Below are 20,892 nucleotides of genomic sequence, written 5' to 3'. Positions count from 1 at the left end.
CTGATGACCTGACCAGCATGACCCCAAAGAGGTCACAGTGAAAAGTCCATAAAATGGTACTTGAAGCATCTGACATCAAAGGAAGCAGGAGATGTGCACTGAGTTCAAACCCACACATATGGCCCTTCCTTCCAACCAGACTTCAGGAGCCCTTGGGCCCCATGGCTGAAAGCCCTGTGACCCTCTGTCTATGCTCCTAGACTCCTCTCGTATCTCCCTTCCTGGAAGAAACCCTGCTGCCTGTTGCTGTTAGTATAAAATAAAAGACCTGTGGGCCCCATCTACTTAAAAGCTTGCAAAATGTCACTTTTGTTACCTTCTCATTAAGACCCATTTGAGTCAGAATTGGAATGAATGGCGGAGATCAGGGAACACATCTCGCACTGCCGGTTTCTGCTTTCCCTCTGAGGAGAGCAACCCCAGTCTTCCAAATGTCATGAGGTCATGGTGGGGGACAAAGAGGGTACCCATCCAGCCCCTGGTTCTTCCTAGCTCAGGGAGGAAAGTGCTTCAGAAGCATGAGCCACAGTGCGATTCCCCCGCACCCATGGAAAAGAGCCTGGTGTGGTAGTATGATCTTGAAATCCCAGCACTGAGGAGGTAGAGACAGGAAGATTGCTGAGGTTCATTGCTGGCCAGCCTAGCCTACTGGGCAAGCTCTGGCCAGTGAGGGAATCTATTTCGAAAACAAGGTTGTTGGGTTCTGAGGGATGACACTTGATGTTGACCTTTGGCCTCTACACACACACACACACACACACACACACACACACACACACACACAGAAATACAAGAAATATACACACATGCATATGCAGATGTAAACACATATGTGCACACATGCACACAGATGCACACATATATGTATGTATACACTCAGATACACATATGCACATATACACAGGTATAAATATGTACACAGATACACAAAGATACACACACATACATATATACAAAGACACAAACACATACACAGATATACAGAAACACCTACACACATGAATGCATACACATAGATACACACATACACATAGATATACATGCTTACACATACATATATATACATATACACAGACACACATGCACAGATATACACACACCTTTGTATGTATACACTCAGATACACATATGCACATATACACAGGTATAATATGTACACAGATACACAAAGATACACACACATACATATATACAAAGACACAAACACATACACAGATATACATAAACACACCTACACACATGAATGCATACACATAGATACACACATACACATAGATATACATGCTTACACATACATATATATATACATATACACAGACACACATGCACAGATATACACACACCTATGTACACATGAATACATATACATACATGTATACACACATACATATACATACATACACATACATACATGTATACACACATACAGATATACATACATGTATACACACATACATACATACATACATACACACACACGCAGATACACTTACAACTTTAAAGAAGAACTTAGGAGCAAATCTTTATTTTTAAGCAAAGGGTGCTCATTTGTGTCACCAAGAACTCAAGAAATTAAGAGAAATATGGACTTCATTAAAATTCTCTGAGCTGCAGACAGCTCTCATGAAGACAACCCACAGGGACAGAGAAGACACTTGCAAGTGATACGCCTAATGAGAGACTTGTGTCTAAACTATGTAAAGAACTCTGACAACTCAATAATAAGAAGATAAATATCCTGATTTTAAAATGGGCAAAATATGAATATTCATCCATCCAAAGAAGATATGTAAATTTCCCATGCATGCACCGAAAAAATCCCTCAACACCAACAGCCAATGGCGGAAATGCAAATCGTGGCCATAATGAGACAGCATCTTACATCCTCCAGGATGGCCATCCTCGTAAATGACACAGAGGGTGAGGTGTGAGTGAGGAGGTGTGGGAAATGCTGGGCTCCTCTGGGAATGGTTGAGCTTCTTCGGAAGATTGAACATGGGATATTTTGTCATGTAACACATCGAGGGCTAGGTGTATATACCCAGAGGACCACACAAAACCATAGTAGTATTGGAGCAGAAAGCATTCCAATATCTCTCATTTGACATGAATGAGTGGTGAGTGTGGCACGCCCATGTACTGCAGTACTACCCAGCAATGGAAGGGAACGGACTCCTCACGCTTGTATTTGACCCTCAAATACAATGTATGTGTGTATGCATGCATGCATGCATGCATGTATGTGTGTGTGTGTGTGTGTGTGTGTTACGATGGTCAGTAGAAGAAGCCAGTCCCAGCTGGCCATACTGCAAAGTGTTCCACTCGCAGTAAGGACCCAGAACAGTCAGATCCACAGAATTAAAACACTGGTGGGTGGGTCATCCGGGGCTGATAACCATTGTATGGAATTTCCTTTTCAGGTGGTGCAATGTCCTGAAATCTGATGGTGCTATGGTCACGCAATGCTATGGTGTGTGTGTGTGTGTGTGTGTGTGTGTGTGTGTGTGTGTGTGTGTGATCTATATGTGGGGAGGTCAGAGGACAACATTCTGAGGTTGGTTCTCTCTTCCACCGTGGGTCTTGAGACTCAAACTCAGGTCGTCAGGCTTGGGTGTGCTTCCTTTGACCGGCTGAGCCGTTCCCCCAGCTCCTCAAGTTGCACACCTTAAATGAAGTCTCCCTATCGGAGTTGCGATCACCCTGTGGACTTCGGTCCTGTAACCTGTGAGGTGGGGCAGGAAGGGTCCGCCTTCCTGGTTATCTTAAAGATGAGGAGAGAGGACAAAACAGCCGAGGAGATCTTCATTTTCATTTTATTATGAAAGGAGAAGTCCATATAACAGTCAAATGTTTAGAGCCATCCAGGCACATCGGTTCCATTTGGGGGTGGTAGTGACATCGTTAATATGGTCGGTCACCGGGGTGGAGGTCACCGTGCATGCACACATCATCAGAACTTGCAGCCAGTGAAATGGTCCACCAGTAAGGAAGTTTGCTGCCATACTTGACAACCTGAGTTTGGCCTCCCCCAATAAACCTGGTGGAAGTAAAAATAACAACAACAACAACAACAACAACACCTGCAAGTTGTCCTCTGACCTCTACACGTCACCATGGCAGGTGCCCCCTTCACCACTAATGAACAAGAAAGGAGTCTTAGCACTGTGTTCCCAGCTGATCATAGAAGTAGGCAGCTTGCTGCCCATATAAATAAATATGACTTTTTTTTTGAGACAGGGTCTTACTGTGTCACCCTGGTTGGTCTCAATCTTCCTAGGTAGACCAGGATAGAACTCATAGAAATCCTCCTGCCTCTGCCTCCTGAGTGCTGAGATCAAAGGTCCGCACGCCACATCTGGCTGAAGAGTAATTTTAAAAGTGATTTTTCTTTTACCTGTTCCTCCAGCCAACCGACAGGACCTAAATAGAGAAGTAATCCCTGAACAGAGAAAAATTAATGTCCTTTCCTGCACCTTTTGCAAACAGATGCAAAAAACACAGACTAGATAAATCGGTTTGGTCCTTACTATTTTTTTCTCCTTTAAAGAAAGTCTTGAACCTGGGTCTGCTGGCACAGGCCTGTTGCACCAACTACTACAGAGAGTGAGTGAGGAGGATCGCAAGTTCAAGGCCAGTCTGGGCTTCAGGGTGAGTTTGAAGCCTACATGGCAAACTTAGTGAGACCTTGTCTTAAAATAAAAAGTAAAAAGTAGCTAAAGATGTTCAGTGGTAGAGCCCCTGCCTAGAATCCTCCAGTGAGGGCTGGGGGCGTGGCTCAGTGTAGAGCTCCTGCTAGAATCCTCCAGTGAGGGGCTGGGGGCGTGGCTCAGTGGTAGAGCCCCTGCCTAGAATCCCCCAGTGAGGGGCTGGGGGCGTGGCTCAGTGGTAGAGCCCCTGCCTAGAATCCCCCCAGTGAGGGACTGGGGGCGTGGCTCAGTGGTAGAGCCCCTGCCTAGACTCCCCCAGGGAGGGGCTCAGCAAACATGTTTGTCTAGCACTGTAGTTCTCAACCTGTGAGCCATGACCCATTTGGGAGTTGAGCGACCTTTTCACAGGGGTCTCCTAAGAGCATTGGAAAACACAGATATTTACCTTACAATTTATAACGGCAGCAAAAATTACAGTTATGAAGTAGCAACAAAAATAAATTTGTGGTTGGGGATCACCACAGCGCGAGGAGCTGTATTAAAGGATCGCAGCCTTAGGAAGGCTGAGGACCGATGTTTTAGCAGGTGCAAGGCCTTGGCTTCTGTCTTCACAAGAAAACAAACACATAGGTAAGTAAGAGGGAAGCCGTGGAGCATCCAGTCCCTCTCTCTTGGCGTCACCGCTCTGTTGACTGGGCTCCGATGCATGCGAGTTCTCCCTCATCTGTGGGTATTTAGGACACTTCCAATCTGCCGCTGCCACACAGCGTGCCTCAGCAAACAACCTTGCACAGAGCCATATATCACTTCTCATTCGTGACAAGCATCTAGAGGACACATTCCTAGAAGAATATGCCAGGCGCAAGGGTGTGTGGCTTCAGAATTCGGATATTCTCGAATGCAAGTTCCCAGAGTAGCTGTGAAACCTTGCTACCCTTTGCTCACTTGGGGGGGAGGGGGCGCGGCGAAAGGTCATGTTGAGCTTTCCCTGGCACTCGTGTGGTGATGTCTCATTTGTTCAGAGACCCTTTCCCCCTCCTTTTCTGCTAGTTATCTCTGCCCACTTTTGATGGCTTTGTCAATTTTTTTCTTATTGGGTTGCAAGAGCTCTTTATATATGTGGAAACTGGCCCTCAAGTTTCTTTTCTGGCTTTGGGCTCTTCTGGGGGTTGCAGATGCCACTGTGAAGTTCTGGTTATAAGCCGGTTAGATGCCATTTTTCTCTAGGCATTTTTTTTTTTTGGTAGCGCGTGGAAATGCTCGCTCACACTCTAGCTTTCTGCAGAAATAAGATCTCAGTGAATCAGAGGATAGAAAGTCATCTCACCTGGCTGGCTGGGCCTCTGGTCAGAAGTCAAGTGGGTGACTCTGGGCCTGGGGTCTCACATGTGCCCAGTGGGAGAAAGCCCACCCCTCTAAGTCTATTCTAGGCCCCTTCACCCTCCTCTCAGGACATGGATGCATCTGGCCCTGTCTACAGACAACCTTGTCAAGGAGGCCTGTGTGCATTGTGTGTGCGTGCCTCTGTGTGTGTGTGTGTGTGTGTGTGTGTGTGTGTGTGTGTGTATGGTGAGTAGATGTGTGGGCAGGAACCTGTCTGTGAGCAGATAATAATAATAATAATAATAATAATAATAATAATAATAATAATGATAATAATAATGATGATAATATAAAAAGCCAAGAGCTAGTTGGGCCTGCTGGCACACACTTACAGTTCCAGCACTCTGGTCTCAGGCAGGGCACTGGAGTCCCAGGCTGGCCTGGACTACAGAGTAAGAAGACAGGAGGGGGAGCAAGAGAGGAGGCAGATGAAGAAGAGGAAAGGGGGAGGAGGTGGCAAAGAGAGAAAAGAGAAGGAAGGCTTTCTTTTCTTTGTTGGGACCCTGTCTGACAGAACACAGGACAGACATCTTTGCCTTTCTGCGATGATGTTTGTGGCCCTACACCACGGTATAAGCTCAGGTACCCAGCTAGCTCTCTCTGGACCCCGGGGTATGTGCAACCCCAGAGGGGGATGGGGTGCCTTGGTGACTGGCTTCCCAGGACCTCCTCCTCGACTTCTCAACAGGGTTCCTGGGGTGGGGGCCTCTGTGTGTGCTTCCTGCCAGAGCTGAAGTTCTTCATGAAGGTGAGTTATGGGGTGAATTATGGGGTGTGCCCATTAGGAGTGAAGCTGTTCTGTAAAATGTGCAGGTACAATATACATAATGTCCACATTGCGGCATTCCCTGGGGCACACATGTCTGCTGGTGACATGGTTCAGAAGAATGGGGGAGGAAGGGAGAGATAGGGAGGGGGCGTATGAGAGAGCCAGGAGAAAGCTAGCAGAAGACAGTTTCCCTCCCGCCTCATCCCTGTATCCCTGTAGCTGTGGCCTGGGATTAGTTTTGTGGCCTTCCCAGCTGGAGAGGTGCCTGGCTTTTTTAAAAAAATTTTTTAAAGGCGCATCATCTTGGCTGAGAATGAGGGTCTCTTTTTCAACATCATAAAGAGCTGTGGGGTGTGTGTGTGTGTGTGTGTGTGTGTGTGTGTGTGTGCATTCGTGCGTGCGTGCGTGTGTGTGTGTGTGTGTGTGTGTGTGTGTGTTGAGAGGTGAGAGTGAGTGGACATACCGGACAGGCTAAGGGCAGCATTTCTCGTCAGGGATGGCTCCCAGAGAAGTCATATCCCAGAATGCTGGGGGGGGGAGGGGGCAAGCAATGGAGCAGTCTGTGTTGCTGCTGCTAGACTCTGAAGGGCTCGGCAAAAGCGACCCTAAAAGCGGGCTTTGGGCCTTCACTTCCAGCCGGGTTCTCTTGAGGTCCTATGCCCTGAGCAAGGGTAGACCCAAAGCTCTGTTCTTGACCACCATGTTCTGTGTCCAAGAATCCACCGGAAAGACCATAGACCTATCTCTACCCTCAGTCCTTACTGGAATCTCACTCCTCCTCCTCCTCAGGATTCCAAAGGAGAAATAGGGCTGGGAGAAGCCTAGGGTCAGGCCAAGTGTAGGCTGTCTGACGGTGTGCAGGTTGGATGGAGTTTATAGGCTGTTGAAGAGTCGCAAGACAGGCCATAGGACCCGAGCTCCATCCTGGTCCGCTGGTTGCGCTGCTCCCAGCTTCACGCTATTCCCAAGTGGGTCCCTGATGGTCTGGCAACCTAAGTCCCGGCCCCCCTTTTCCCCTTACTATGTGTACTTGGCTGCATTCTGTGGCTCCAGCCCCCTCGTCCTGTCTTCGTTGGCACTGCCTCCTGAAGCCCAGATCTTGAGGGTGCTCCAGCTAGGAGGAGGTATCCAAAAAGGGTTGCACCCACTCTGCCCAAAGGGGGTCCTTCAGCTCCGCAAACGCAGGGAGACTCGGAAGCTGCGCGGAAGGCCTTAGCCCGGCGAGGGCGCTCTTAAACCTGAGTTTGATTTTCAACCCAAAGCCAAAGCTACTGGCTGGGGAAGGGGCGCGGTAGGGGATAGAATACAAGCGACTCGGTCAGTGTTCCGGGAACCCTGAGAGGGGTGGGGCGGACTGCCCAAGGCTCAGGGTCCCAGAGGGGTCAACTTAGATCCCCGGAGGACACACACACACACACACACACACACACACACACACACACACACGCTAGTGGGAGGGAATCCACAACTCGGAACCTTCCGGGAATGGGAAGGTGCCAAGCTGATTGATCTCACGCCTCCCGGTCTCTCAGCCCAAGGGGGTGGTGACCTGCATTGCAGAGAGGAGGGACTGTGAAGGGGGTCGGTGACCTTAGGAGAGAGCAAGTACCTGGTGGGAAGAGAGAATGTTGCATCTCTGAGGGCTTGACAACCTTATACCATCTCCTATTCTCCCCGCCCTGTCGCCCGCCCGGTGAAACAATCGTCCCCGCGGGTGGTGCTGTGACACCCGCGCTTACATAGGGTCTGACTTCGGGGTCAACTTCTACATGGCTTTGTGCGGGTGCGTGTGTGTGCACAGCCGTGACTGTACGCGCGTGCACATCTACGCCTCTCGTTCCCACCTCCCAGCGCCACGAAGGGTCTCAACCCTATGACACTCGGGGACTTGGGCTCCTCCACGGCTCTCAGCTCAGTGGCCTGGGACGCGGGCAGGGGACGCAGGCAAGGCCAGGAAAAGGAGGCGAGGCTGTATCTCGGCGTCCTGAGATGTCCCCCAGGCTCCAGTCAACTTCCCCTCGGGGAACCCTGGTCCCCTCCCAGGGCCACCGATGGACATGCAGCGGCCCCCGCCTCTGCTCCGGTCCCCTCCCCGCGCGGCTCCCACGTCCGACCTGCCTCGCGCTCACAAAATGAACCACCGCCTCGCGTCGCCGCGGCCGCTGCCGCCGCGCCCGCTCCCGAGCTCGAGAGCCGGAGCCGCCCGGCCCCTTCGGCGTCGCCGGCGCCGCGGCCGCCCCGCCTGCCCGACCGGTCCGGGGCTGCTCCGATCGCGCGGTCCCCGGCTCTTGACGCAGTGAGCGCCGCAGCCCGGCTCCCGCAGGCTCCTCTCCGCTCCGGGCGAGAGGCCGATCCCCAAGCCCGGCGGGCTCCGGGAGGGGCGGGCAACACGGGAAGGGGAGGAGGTCTGTCTGGAGCCAGCGAGAACCCCAAGGAGGAAGAGGAGGAGGAAGCCGGGGCAGCCGCCACCGCCGCCGCCGCCGCCGCCGCCGCCGCCGCCTCCACAGTCGCCGGGGCGCTTCGGGGACTTGGGCGCGCGCTAGCGGGCGACCGAGCTTTCAGCCCTGGGGGCCACAAGCCGGTTCAGGTAGGAAGGGGTGTATAGCGGGTGGGGGTCCCTTCTGCGGCAGACGTGGGGTCCACAGGTCCCCGCCCCTGGAGGGGGAGGGGCGGGGAGGATACGCTCTTGCCGGCTTTCCGGGTGGCGCGGGAGTCCCCAGCAGCTCCCGCAGCTCTGGTTGCCCCTATCGCCTCAGTCCCCCTCGCCTTGTCCTGGCCTCCCGCACCTGGGCCGAGTCCCCTCCTCACCCGTGGGGTTTCGGAGGCGACGCATTTAGTCTGAGGCTCCAGGGCGCCCCCCACTCACCGGCGTTCACAAGACGGGTGCACCCGAAGTTCTCGATCGCCGAGCTCTGGCCGGACAAACTTCCCTCCCCGACTCCGCAGATCGGAGAGCTCGGGCTTGGGACCCCTGCCCCCGCCTCGGATTAGGAAGCACTACCGCAGCGAAACTTTGCTGAGCGTGCTGCCTAGGCGGTGGTGGGGTCGCTTTGGGATGATGCACGGGATGGCCGTAGTGTCCCAAGCTGCCCCCCCCCCCAGTCGGAATAGCTCCACTCTTAGACCAAGGAGGAGAAAAAGTGGGTGGAGGGACCTCGCCTTCCTTCTGCACACTGGTCTCCAAGCTCTGGAGCCCTGGGGAGGGTAATGTAAGACCCGTGCCCCCACCCCAGCCGGGTGCTGGGGCTCTGTCCAGCTCCCTGGAAGGAACTGGGTCCTAGTTATTAATAGGTGGCTGTGACAAGAGCCTGTAGGGATTGGGAAAGCCATTGGGCTGGGTTTGGCTGCGAGTTGCTGCCAGACCTCAGCCAGAGGCTGACCCCTCCTCAGTTTTCATGGATCCGTTCAGTCACCTGCCCACTCCTCTTTTTCCACTCTCTCCCCTCAGACTTTGAGGTGTCACCTCCCACTGCCCTAACTTTTTCTCTTCCCAGACAGCCCGCTCTGGACTTTGACCACCCGGGGTCATGAGCCCAGGCCGGTGTCTCAGCATCCAAACATTCTTTCTACCCATCCCCACAAGGCGATGGGAGTGAAGCCCCCCTCCCCGGCCACCCATCTAGGCATGAGCGGGGATCACCCCCAACCAGTTTCCAGCCCTTGCGACCCATCGCCCACGCATGACACATTCACCAACAGCTGCCTAGGGGCTGAGGCGAGCAGACAAGCTCTCTGTGGAGAGAGCTTGTCAAGATCCCGGAAGGGTTTGGGGGTGAATGGTCTCTTCCCTGTGAAAGAAGAAGCCAGCCCCCCACTCTCCACCCCCCACTCCCCAGTGTCTCCTTCCTACACGTTGAGATATCTGGAGGATTCCCTGCCCTCTCCCCACCTCACCCCAAGGCTCGGGTCAGTGCCTGAGTGTGCGCTGGTATTTGGGAACAGGGGGAGTTGAGCACTCTTCCTGTCTGGGATGGGAGGTTGCAGAACCCAGTCTCCAAACAGCTCGGAGAATCTTTGTCCCAAGGGTGCTGGGGCCCCGCCCCCTTCGGGTTCATTGCTTCCGAGCCCGCTTCAGCAACCTCAGAGCTTGGAGAGCTGAGGTGGTGCATCTTCTCCGCTGCTCTGGGTCTGGGGAGAGGTAGGGGGCGTGGAACACAGCGATGGGTCCCTGACAGATGTCTTCGCGTGGCGGCGCCGGCGTTTCTGTGATAGAATTAATGGCTTACAAGCAAACGGCCGATCTGTCCGGTCCCGGGGGAGGGGCGGTCCCAAGGGACTCCGGGATCTTGGTTACAGCCAGCTGAGCAGCTGGAAGATTGGGGGAATGTGACCTGGAGGATCTGAATGACCCTCTACTGGTCAGCCCCAGTTTTCAGTCTTGCAGCCCCCACAGCTGGATGCTCCAACATTGGATGTCCTGGGGGACCCTTCCACCGGAAGAACAACTGCCGGTATTTTCCCTCCTTCAAGCTGACCTGCTGGGATCTTCCCCCACTCCTCCAGACAGCGGACCTTGGGAAGCCACAAACTTGCCTTGAGGGTGGGGCTGCACTGGTCAAGGGCGCTCTGGGGACTTGGACCTGGGCTTGCTTATTTCTGGAAGGGTGAGTGGAGCAAAGTCTAGACCAGTGAACGTACCTCCACAGTGCTTGGCACACAAACCACAGTAATACCAAATCTCAGATTATTACCAGACCTGTAGCAGTGGTTTTGGCCTTACCAGGCCAAAGGGAACCCTAGAGATATGGGGGGGGGGGAGGTCAGACCCTTGTCTTGGAGTTTGCCTTCAGACACTGATGGTAGGGCTGTCAGGTCTCCACGCACAGAACTGACCAGTCCCAGAATACCATCCAAGAGCGACCAGGAGACCCCAGTCACAATCTTGTCCCTGGAGATCAGCCACTGGGGGCCCCTTTTAGATATAATTGGTAGGGAAGGGTGTCTTATACCTCCTATGGTCAGGCTAGCACTATTTATCTATATAATACCCTTGTCCTAGACCCTGGCCATGTCAGGAGGCCAGGTTGGGGAAACTATATACATCTCAGTTGCCCCAAGGGTCCTGCTGCTCTCTTGGGTCTGACCTTACCCTACCTGGTTACAGATTTCTAAGACATAGTCTTTGCCCTCATATTGGCTCTCTTTTCCTGGGAACCCCACTCAGTAAGCGCTTGGAGGGCACACAATCCTCAATTTCCAAGTTCATCCAGTGCTTGAAGGCCTGGCAGGGGGAAGGGGGAAGCCCACCACCCCTTTCAGTTCCTGTAGGTGTCTAGGCCAGGAGGGAGCCCAGCCCAGCCCTGCCCACCCCCCACCCTCACCCCCACCTCCATCCCCACCCCCCCAGAGCAGGGCCAGTTCATATACATAGGACTGGTTGGTGCTATGGGCGTTCATTCACTTTCCTTCTTCGGTCCCCACACACTATAGGATTTATCTTGATTTGCTCTGCCTCTGAATTGAGTCAACTCTTTTGTATGCTCGGTGAATTGCCCAGCTGCTGGCGAAGAGCGGAGGAGCGGGGAGAGAGCGTGCCGGGGGTACTGAGGCCGGGAATCAGGAGCGGGCGGGGGACAGGAAATGGGGAGGGGGCGCCGCGTGGGGACGAGATGGGCCGTGTGGGGAGACTGGATCCGCCAGAGGCACCGGTGGGACTGCGAACAGAATTTATCGAGGACGCTGTCAGAGTCGTCCTGACCAGAGTAAGGAGTCCATAGAGCTCGGAGGCTTGGGTTTTTCTTGGGCCCGATGGCCAGAGGCAAGCCTCTCCTGACTCGGTTTCTCTCCTGGGGTTTCCTCACAGGCAGCCGCACATCAGGAATGGTAGGCTAGGCTGGAGGGGTGCTGGAGAACCAGCCCTTCAAGTCCTCGCAGAGGTTGGGGTGAGTGGGTGAAGGAGGGGGTCAGAGCCAGGAGTGTCGTCAGGAGTGTCGGTTTGCGCCCTAGGTCCCAGCTGTCTGGGATCTGGGCCAGATCCATGGGAAGACCTGGGTCCTGAAGAGAGCTTGGTGTGTTGGTGGTGAGGGGGTCGTGCGAGGCTCCTGCTGAGGCGGCAAATACACCTCCCCCCCCTTTACTTAGACGTTCAGAAAGGTCTGTCAGGATACCCTCGTGAACCTCCTCCTCGATCTCCAGCTCTGGCACGCAGGATCATGAGGGCGATCCAAGCAGAGGGGACCGGGAGGCGAAGAGAAGGGAGGGCGCGCGACTCTCGCAGCCGGACTGAGCGGCGGCAGAGAGGGTGGAGGGAGCCGGCTGGTGGCGAGGGCGGGCGGGGGAGGGGAGGGAGGGCGGGCGGCGGGAACTAGCCCCCCCGAACCCCCCCTCCCGGGCCGCGCGGCGAGGGGCGGGGCTCGCGCGCAGATCGATGGGCGAAGCTGGGGAGGAATTTCAATCCGAGAGCGAACTTAGAGCTTGAAGGACGGCAGCGGCAGCGGTGGTGGCGGTGGCGGTGTTGGTGGCGGGTGCAGCCCTGGAACGCCGGCCGAGCCCGGCCGGGCAGGTAAGCGTGAAGCTCGGGATTCTCGCGTCGCAGCATGGCCCGAAGCCGAGCTTGGGCGCGCGAGACCCCGGCCACTCCGCGGAGGACTGGTTGGCGACATTGCGCTTCTCTCACCCCAGCGCGCAGCGTGAGCTACTGTCCCTCCCGGCTGTGCCCCAGGCCCCGCGCACAAACCGGGAGTGGTGCTGCCGGTGAAGTTGTAGCAACTTGGCGGTAGAGGAATCCGAGCCCACAGAACCAGTCACTAGGGGTTCTGATGTCGCCTTAGAGTCACTGCCGCAGCCTTCAACCTCGAGTGGAGCAGCCCCCTCCCCAACACTTTGCTTCGCTGCGTGCACCCAGCCCTGCTCCCCAGTGCCAAAGACCCTCCAACAGCCACTGCCCTGCGTGGAAACCTTCGTGCTGTCCACGCACCTTCTCACCCGAGTCCCTGACCCCATCCCAACCCTGTCTGTCATCCTTCCCACGGTTGGAGCGGCTACTGGCAGGGCACCTGCAACTGTTCAGCCACACAGCAGAGAGGCCAGGGTCTGCATCCCAAAGCAGTGGATCAAGACCCTAGCAAGGGAGTTGAGGACTTTGCTAGGAACTTGGTGGACCCCTCCCCATAAACTCGAAGCTTTCCTCATGGCCATCCGTCTAGGGGTTGGGGTTAGGAGTCTGTGAAACTAATCTCCCACCTTTCCTAACCTGCTTCTTCCTTAAGCTAGTGCCAGAGGGTGTCCCGGGCTGTGTCTACGTGGCCTGCCTCATACTCCATCCTCCCCAGGACCAGACGACATCTGAGATCGAAAGTATGCCCCTCTCCCACTCCCCCACCCCCGCTCCGTAAAACTGTGAGACCTTAAGGCATGTGACATCTTTGAGACTCAGTTTTCCTATCTGTAAAACGGGGACAGGATGGTACTTTTAGAGAAGTTACAGGTTAAGGAGTTGTTTTCTTCAGCCTAGGACAGAGGAAAGCAAGGGGTGTAGTTCCTAGACAGAGTTATTGGCTGTACACCTGACCCTTACCCCCTGTGGTGAGGGCTATTGAGAGAACCATTCCCAGGACAGCCTGGGATCTTTGGGGACAGGAAGGTGTCAGAATTGGGAACTGGTATAAGGAGCATGGCCGCATCTCTGTCTCTCCTAAAGACTATTCTACAGAGCCCTCACCCAGCCCCAAGAGGCAATGATCAAATTGGGGTTATGTCACTAAAAAGCCACAAATAACCTCATCCCTCTGCCTCCGCTAGCCTCCTCAGCTGTCACCGTGCAATGGAACACGTATCAAAGAGACAGATTCTGAATTCCCACCCCCATCTCTGTGCCCTAGTCACCAAAGGTTGAGGGTTAAAGTCCAGTCGGCTGAGGATAATATAAGGGAATACCTCTGGACTCAGGAGGCTGGGACCTGAGCCCTGTCTTTCACCTTCCTGGACCCTCTGGAGCTCCAGACAGGTTGAGAAGCCCCGCCCCCGCCCCGCCCCCTGCAGAAAGCCCTCGGGGTCTCCAGGTGAGCAAGGTCCTTCTTAGCTACATCTCTTCTCTGTTCCCCAAGGCCTAGTCTACCCCCAGGCCTCCTGGGTGTGCATCACTCAGCATGATACAGCAAACTCTGAGGGAAGCTGGGATGGGCACACACGGGGGCTCCCACTCTGAAAAAGAGGGGAGAGAGAGAAGGGAGTGGGACTCTGACCAGGGGAGAGAAGGCAGGTCCTACCAGACCATCCGCTCTCAGAAAAGCAGGGATTTCCCCAAAGTGTCCTGGCTTTGGGGTTCCCCACACCAGGATTAAGAAGTCTGCTAACCTTCTCTCCCCTGACAACCTCCCTCCCCCAAATAACAGGTGGTTGAGGCCCCCTGAAGGGTCGCAAGTCAGGGCTTGGAGAAGCTCTGACTGAGCCCTGGCATTTGAATGATCGAACCTAAGTCCTTAGATGCAGACTTCGGTTAGTAGGACCAACATTCTGACAGAATTGGACCAAAGAACACAGTAGGATCTTTCTCTCTCTCTCTCTCTCTCTCTCTCTCTCTCTCTCTCTCTCTTTCTCTCTCTCTCTCTGTGTGTGTGTGTGTGTGTGTGTGTGTGTGTGTGTGTGCCCCTTGTCTACCTCCAGTATCTAGACACAGCCTCTAGATTCTAGGGAAAATTCCTCAACACTCATGAAGTCTTGCGCAGATCCTGCCACTGCACCATCCTACCCTGCCTCTGCCCCTGAGGAACCCAGTCCCATTTGTAGGAGACACTATTCTAAGTGGCGAGGCTCAGATCCTATGGCTCCTCCGGAGTATTATGAGCAGAGAGGCCCTGGCCCCATGGGTTCATATTTCTCGGTTGAGAGAGGCTAAGGATGGGTGGTACGTAGAGGGGATCGGAGGGCGCTAGATGGAAAAATGTCACGGAGCGACAGGCAGGAGGCAGAGCAGGTGATGGGGCCATAAATTTCCAAGTGTAAACTTGGAAGCGATGATGTGTCACAACAGACACTGGATACGGGTATGTTTGTTACTCCCCACCCCCTTTTGTTCTTCATCTTTTGTTTTCTATCCTGGATTTAATTTCTCCCAACAATGCAGAGGCTATCACCTGGCCCTGAGTGAGTCTTTGTTGGGGTAGCTGATGAGAGGTGTCCCTCTGCGGGGGTCTTGGGCATTATCCATTCCTAAGGTTCATTCGAGGAGAGGAGGCCCAGAGAGGCATAGGATGGTCTTTAGAGTTGCACAGCAAGCCGGGGTGGGGGGGGGTAGTTAATTATTCAGGCTGTTGAAGACACCCGTTTTTCTCTTGCTTCTGTGCTCCTGGTCTTGGGGTACCCCCCTGCGGGCCTATCTGGATATCTGACTCTGTGGACCCTACTCTGTTCCCTGAGACAGTCGGTCAGTTTCCTGGAGGGGAGAGAAGGCAGGAGCAAGGGACTAGCGAGGGACTCCCAGTCACCTCAGCCCACTGCTACTGAGCTGAACCCGAGAATGAGGCTATGGTCTGGAGAATGGGAGACAGGAGAGCCAACGGAGTTCTTCCCGATGGAGATCAACTGATCTGGCCTCATTTTCCAGAAAGGTCTAGGACCATCCAAGGTCAGGAGCCGTGAGCTGTAGGATTTAAACTTCTAGAAGCTGAGAGCTGCCTCTTCCCTCAGTGAGCCAGGACCTCAGTATTAGAAAAAGATTGGAGGCCTAAGGCCAGTCTAGCCTCCTTAGGCAAAATACAGAATGGGAGGGGGCGTGGCTCCCTGCTCCCTCTGTGCTCTGGAATGGAGGGAAACTGAGTCATGTGTGGCTGAAATGATCAGCTCTGAGACCACTCCCTTGTAGCCCTTTTCCCCATCCACTTGGCCAAGGGTTGGTGCAGTGGGGTCTCCATCACTGCGACCTGTCTCTTAGGTTCCCCTCGCTTACAAGACAGTCCAGCGCGTTTCTGCTCCCAAGAGGAAGGGTGTGGTTGGCAGAAAAGTATCTCTTGGTCCTTAAGGGATGGGGGAGGGGCATGCCCATAGACCCTCCATTGTGGTCTTCAAATATTACGGTCTCCTGTAGTTTTCCTGTGTCACCCCTAGGGATGAACTCCAGTCATAGGAGGGGACAATTAGAAGGAATTCTGGGGCCCAGGCATGGCCAGGGCCATCTGCAAGGCCTTGGCACCTCAAAGGAGAAGCTAAAATTTTCAGAAAAATAGGAGTGGGAAGGCATGAGCTGACCTGAAACTTCCATCAACCCAGCCTAGCAGCTCAGCTACACTTGCAAAGCACAGATGGGGAAACTGAGGCCCAGATAGGACTGTTGCCATGGCAACAGGTCAGAACAGACAGAGCAATCAGACCACACTCCACCCCAGCACCTACTTCTTCCCTGAACATGAAGCCAGATTCCCAGGCTGGCAGACGGGAACTCTGCCCCTGCCTATAGATGTCCATTGTGGAGGTGAGGGTTCGCTGCCTATGCTGTCCCCCAGAGCCCTCTAGCCTCAGAAGCACATGTCTGCCCTCTTCTCCCCAGCGTACCTCTGTGAGAGCTTTTCACTCATCCAGGCAAGGCTGACAGGACAGTCTGGCAGCCGCACGCCTGCCTTGGAAGCTGTCCGGTTCAGACAGAACCCTACCTATCGTGGGGAGCCCCAGGAATGATTGACAGCCTGAGACTTGCTTGTGTTTACTGACAGATCCCAGTTTTATTTTCAGTACGATCAAACCCCGGCAACTCTTAGTCATTAACTTCCTCTGGTTCAGCTCGCACAGGCTGCTACATAGTCTCAACACAGACACACACAGACATACACAGACACAGACACAGACACAGACACAGACACAGACACACACACACACACACACACACACACACACACACACACACACACTCAGGCATGAGGGCAGCCCTGGCTTGCCAATGGCCAGGTAGGGAGTGAGGCTCATGTCTTTAAAGAAGTTGCAGACTGCCCAGGGTACACCGTGAGTGCTAAAGAGTGGGCTTGTGGTACGAGGTGAGAGATAGGAGCTTCCCTGCTGGGAAGTGACAGCCATGCCCTTCCTCCTGTAATGCTTTCTTCTGGCAAAGGACCTTGGGCTAGAGTCCTCACTGTGTGCCTGGTATAGATGCCAGAGGACCTGAGGCTTCTCAGGTATGATCCTTGGGAGGCCAGAGCTTTGCTCCAGGAAGGTACTCCTGGCCCGCTGATAAAGCCTGTGTCCTGGTTCCTGACCATCTCACATGAGGCATTTAAGGGACCTTTTCCATTGTCTAACTGCATCAGGGTTCCCTAGGGACTATCCCTGAAAGAACTATAATCTTCAAAGCTCCTCAACCCTTGGCTTATCGGGACCCCAGGAGTCAGGTGGGCCTCACACCCATCCAGTGTTTCTCTCATGGGACACTTATATCAGAGTCACTGCTGTTCCGTATAACCAGGTGCCCCTGGGAGGGGCGGGCTGCAGCTTAAGGGTGGGAGTAATACCCTCCTCCTTGTGCCTCCAGATTTCAATCTGTCAAATGGGTCTGAGGCTTTGGGTGTCATAGGGAACAGAAAGCAGAGTCTTGGGGGGGACTACTCTGGGGGAAGGGGGAGGTTGTACAGCGTCTGATGTGGGTGTGTGGCCTACTTGGGTCCCTTTCCCTCCTTTGAGCCACGACTTCCCCTGTGTAAGGTGAGGGGTGGTTTGGATCATCACAGTGGGTCTGTGAGGGTGCTGGACCCCTTAAATAGTTCACTGACATCCTGGGGGCAGTCCTTCTGTGCCCTGTGGGAGTAAGAGAGTGTGTAGGGGGAAGGAGGAACAAGAACTGGGGTCCTGTTATGACCACAAGCAAGGCCAGCATTGAGGATCACCCAGGCTGAGGAGACAAAAGAGGTGGGCGCAGGGTTCTGGCTGCCTCCCGTGTGGAAGTTCCTGGGAAGAGTTGGTTCTTGTTCTCACAGCTCAGGGAAACTTCTGGAAACTCTTAGCATCCCAGATACCAAGTGTTTAAAAGGCCTCTCTGAACCAGTCACTCTGAGGAGCCTGAGGCAGGAGGATTGTACCTCCAAGGGTAGACCGGACACATCCACCCATCTTGTTTCAGAAAGAGGAAATGATTAAAGAAAGAACTCCTCCTCCCCGTGCCCCGTGGAGTAGTATGTTTGAGGCTCGAGTGGGAGTAGAACTCTTGAGAGTCTTGTGATCTGGGCTGGTGACGCAGGTGACGGAGAAACAGTGACTTCTCTCTTGACATTGCTTGGATGGTTGGAGCTGGGCCAGCAAGCTGGGCAGTGGGTAAAGGCACTTGCTGCCGGGCAAGTCATTAGGACCCACATGGTGGAAGGGGAGAGCTGACTCCTGCAAGCTGTCCTCTGACCTCTGTATGAGCACTGTGTCATCGTGCACTTGCCTTGCCCACTTCAATAAATGAAGTGTAATTTTCTTAAATTGGAGCCGCGTTCCTATAGAGAAAAGTGTTCTATAAATTGAAACCTTTCTTATCTTCGTTTGAGGACACACCCCGAGGATAAAGAGGCTTTGGGGAAGTGAGTCTTGCTTTCTACCGATGTCCATTAATGCTTCTGAGGTGGAAATGGGGTGCACCTGCCCCCCCCCCTGGGATTCCTGCGGGTGTGGGAACAATGGCGCACGGGGTGAACATCCTTGGGAACCGGTAGCTGTCTTGGAGCTGTGTGTGCATGCAGGAACACAGGTGACAGCCGCGAACACGATCTCAGCTGGGTTTTTTTCTTCTCAAATCTGGCAGAACAGGTGGAAGTTGGAGCATGAACGTGTGTGTAATCAGGTGGCTTCTCACTTGTTGTGGGGAGTGCTGCCTGGTTCCTCTGTCCTGGGAGCTGAGGGAAGAGGCTTAGGCCTCTGAGGTGTTCGAGCCTGTCAGACATCTGGGCTTGTTTTGGTTTCCTCCGTCTGGTGTCCCCACAGAGCAAGGACATGTTAGATCTGAGGGATGCGCTTCACCATGGATGGTTTTTTTTTTTTTTCCCCAGAAAAACAGCTTGTCAGAAATCCAGGGTGTCAGGACTAGAAAGACGGCTCAGTCTATAACACTGGTTTCCAACCTTCCTAAAACACCGCCAAGTTGTGGTGACCCCAATCATAAAATTATTTTCATTGCTACTTCGTAGCAGTAATTTTGCTACTGTTATGAATTATGGTGTAAATAAATAGCTGTGTTTTCCCATGGTCTTAAGCAACTCCTGTGAATGGGTTGTTAGACCCTCAAAGGGGTCGCAATCCACAGGCTGAGAACTGTGATCTATAGAGAGGCAGCTGTGTGCATATGAGGACCAGAACCTTCACAAGACAGCTGTGCTGGGTCCTACCTTGCAGTCCAGAGCTGGGGGGATGGAGACAGGGGGATCTTCAAGGCCCTGGCCAGCCAGACTGCCTTATATGGTGGGCGCCCGTTCAGTGAGAGACTGTCTCAATTGGCAAGATGGAGTGCACCTGATACCCAAGATTGACTTTTGGACTCTACACACGCATGTTCAGGCATGAACTGCTAGACGCACACAAGGGCTCACTGCCCCTACCTCCCAGCGGTACATCCCTATGCCCAAATGGAATCCTCTTCACCAGTCCTGCTCCTGTCAGCCCTACTGGGGTCACAGAGAATGGAGAGTTTCTCTAATAGTGTTCAACTGCCTGCAGCACAGCCCCAAGGTCTCTCCGTAATCACACATGATGTGATCACTCACAGATTGTCTGCACTCTCTCATGACAGACTCAGGAGATACTGAAAGCAGAGGACAGCGGTCGTAGCCAGGGTTCTGTCTCCACCCCGTGTGTGCGTGCATGTGAGTGCGTGTGCGTGCGTGTGCGGGTGTGTGATCTTCTTGGTCACCAGGTTTTCCTCCCATGCCCTGCTTCATGCGCCCCCTCTTGTCTGTGTCATACTAAACAAGTGACAGGGACAGTAAATTTGGGATTGAGGGGTGGGCAGTGAGGCACAGAGGAAGCCACGGAGCTCCCATTCCCCTTCTCGGCTGCGCATGCGCTGAGTGGGTCCCCAGGTTCCTGCTGAAATGAAGTGACTCTTTTTGGATTGCGTTTTCTGTGTTCGCTCAGGAGGGGAAGCCTAGGTGGAGACAGGGCAGAGGCCAAGGAGAAGCTCTGAGTTTGTAGGAACCTGCACACATCAAGTGAACATGGCGTGCACATGGCAGCCACCGGAAAGATCAAAGATGAAGCCAGTTCCCCCTCCGCCTGCCTAGGCGCCTCTGTTTGAGCATGTCCTGTGCTCCACATGCTACATGGGAAGAGCCTCCAAGGTGCCTTAAGCCCTGGTCTCCCTGGGTCTGTGGTTGCATCAGGACACCCTTGAGTCAGAGGTGTCTAAGGCAGCTCGTAAAAGGGACAGGAGTGGGAATTGAATTTTCGGGAAGGTCCCTAAGGCCAAAGGCAACCTTTAGCTGTGAGTAAAACCTGGCAAGTCCTGGCCTCGGGGAGGGCAAACCCCAACCCTGTGGATTTAAGGACAGGGCTGTCAGGCGTGGTGCCGGCTCCACTTTCCTCTTGAGCAGTGGTTTGAGTTTTATATTCCACAAATAACCACTGAGTCCTGCCCGTGCAAACCCACTGTGCGTTACCAGTCCTACTGTGAGTATACCATTCTGCAGGCTTAGACATGGACAGCCTCACACAACCAGGACCAGCTTTATTCTACCTTGGCATTTATTTAGTTCCAAGACAGGGTCTCAGGATGTAGCCCAGGCTGGCCTCAAACTCCCAGTCATCCTCCTGCCTCTGGGGTGACAGACAAGTGTTATCATACTCAGCTTCTTTCTTAGTACAACGTGTGTGTGTGTGTGTGTGTGTGTGTGTGTGTGTGTGTGTGTACATGGGTGTTTGTGTGCATGCATGTGGAATACAGAGAGCAGCCTTGAATGCCATGTGTTTTTTGGGACATGGCCTCTTATTGAACCAAGTGGGCTAGGCTGGCTCGCCAATGAACCCCAGAAATCTTCCTGTCTCTACCTCCTCACTGCCAAGCTTCTCTATCTGTCTCTTTGTCTCTGTCTGTTTGTCTCTCTCATACACACAGACACACACACACATCTGTGAACACACGTGTATGTGGGCCCTTACATGCAAGTGAGCATCTATACACTCATGCACCCCACAAATAAAACC

At 53.7% G+C, this 20,892-nt stretch overlaps 1 protein-coding gene across 4 annotated transcripts in view; it reads left to right on the top strand.

Moving 5' to 3' along the window:
• The first annotated feature begins 7,091 nt into the window (after positions 1 to 7,091).
• Positions 7,092 to 20,892, top strand: part of Elfn1 (extracellular leucine-rich repeat and fibronectin type III domain containing 1) — a 65,465-nt gene continuing 51,664 nt past the window's right edge. Inside the window, exon 1 of one of the 4 annotated variants that reach the window (XM_006248926.5) lies at positions 7,092 to 8,386. The gene's annotated coding sequence lies outside the window, so the exon portion shown is untranslated. Of the gene's footprint in view, positions 8,387 to 11,388; positions 11,502 to 12,165; positions 12,302 to 20,892 lie in introns of those variants that run through there. The other 3 variants (NM_001105913.2, XM_039089190.2, XM_006248924.5) reach the window with 3 other exon arrangements.

This window comes from Rattus norvegicus, chromosome 12 (assembly GCF_036323735.1).
Source record: "Rattus norvegicus strain BN/NHsdMcwi chromosome 12, GRCr8, whole genome shotgun sequence".
Lineage (NCBI taxonomy): Eukaryota > Metazoa > Chordata > Mammalia > Rodentia > Muridae > Rattus > Rattus norvegicus.
The sequence above is the reverse complement of the archived record's forward strand: the minus strand, read 5'-3'. Positions and strand labels throughout refer to the sequence as shown.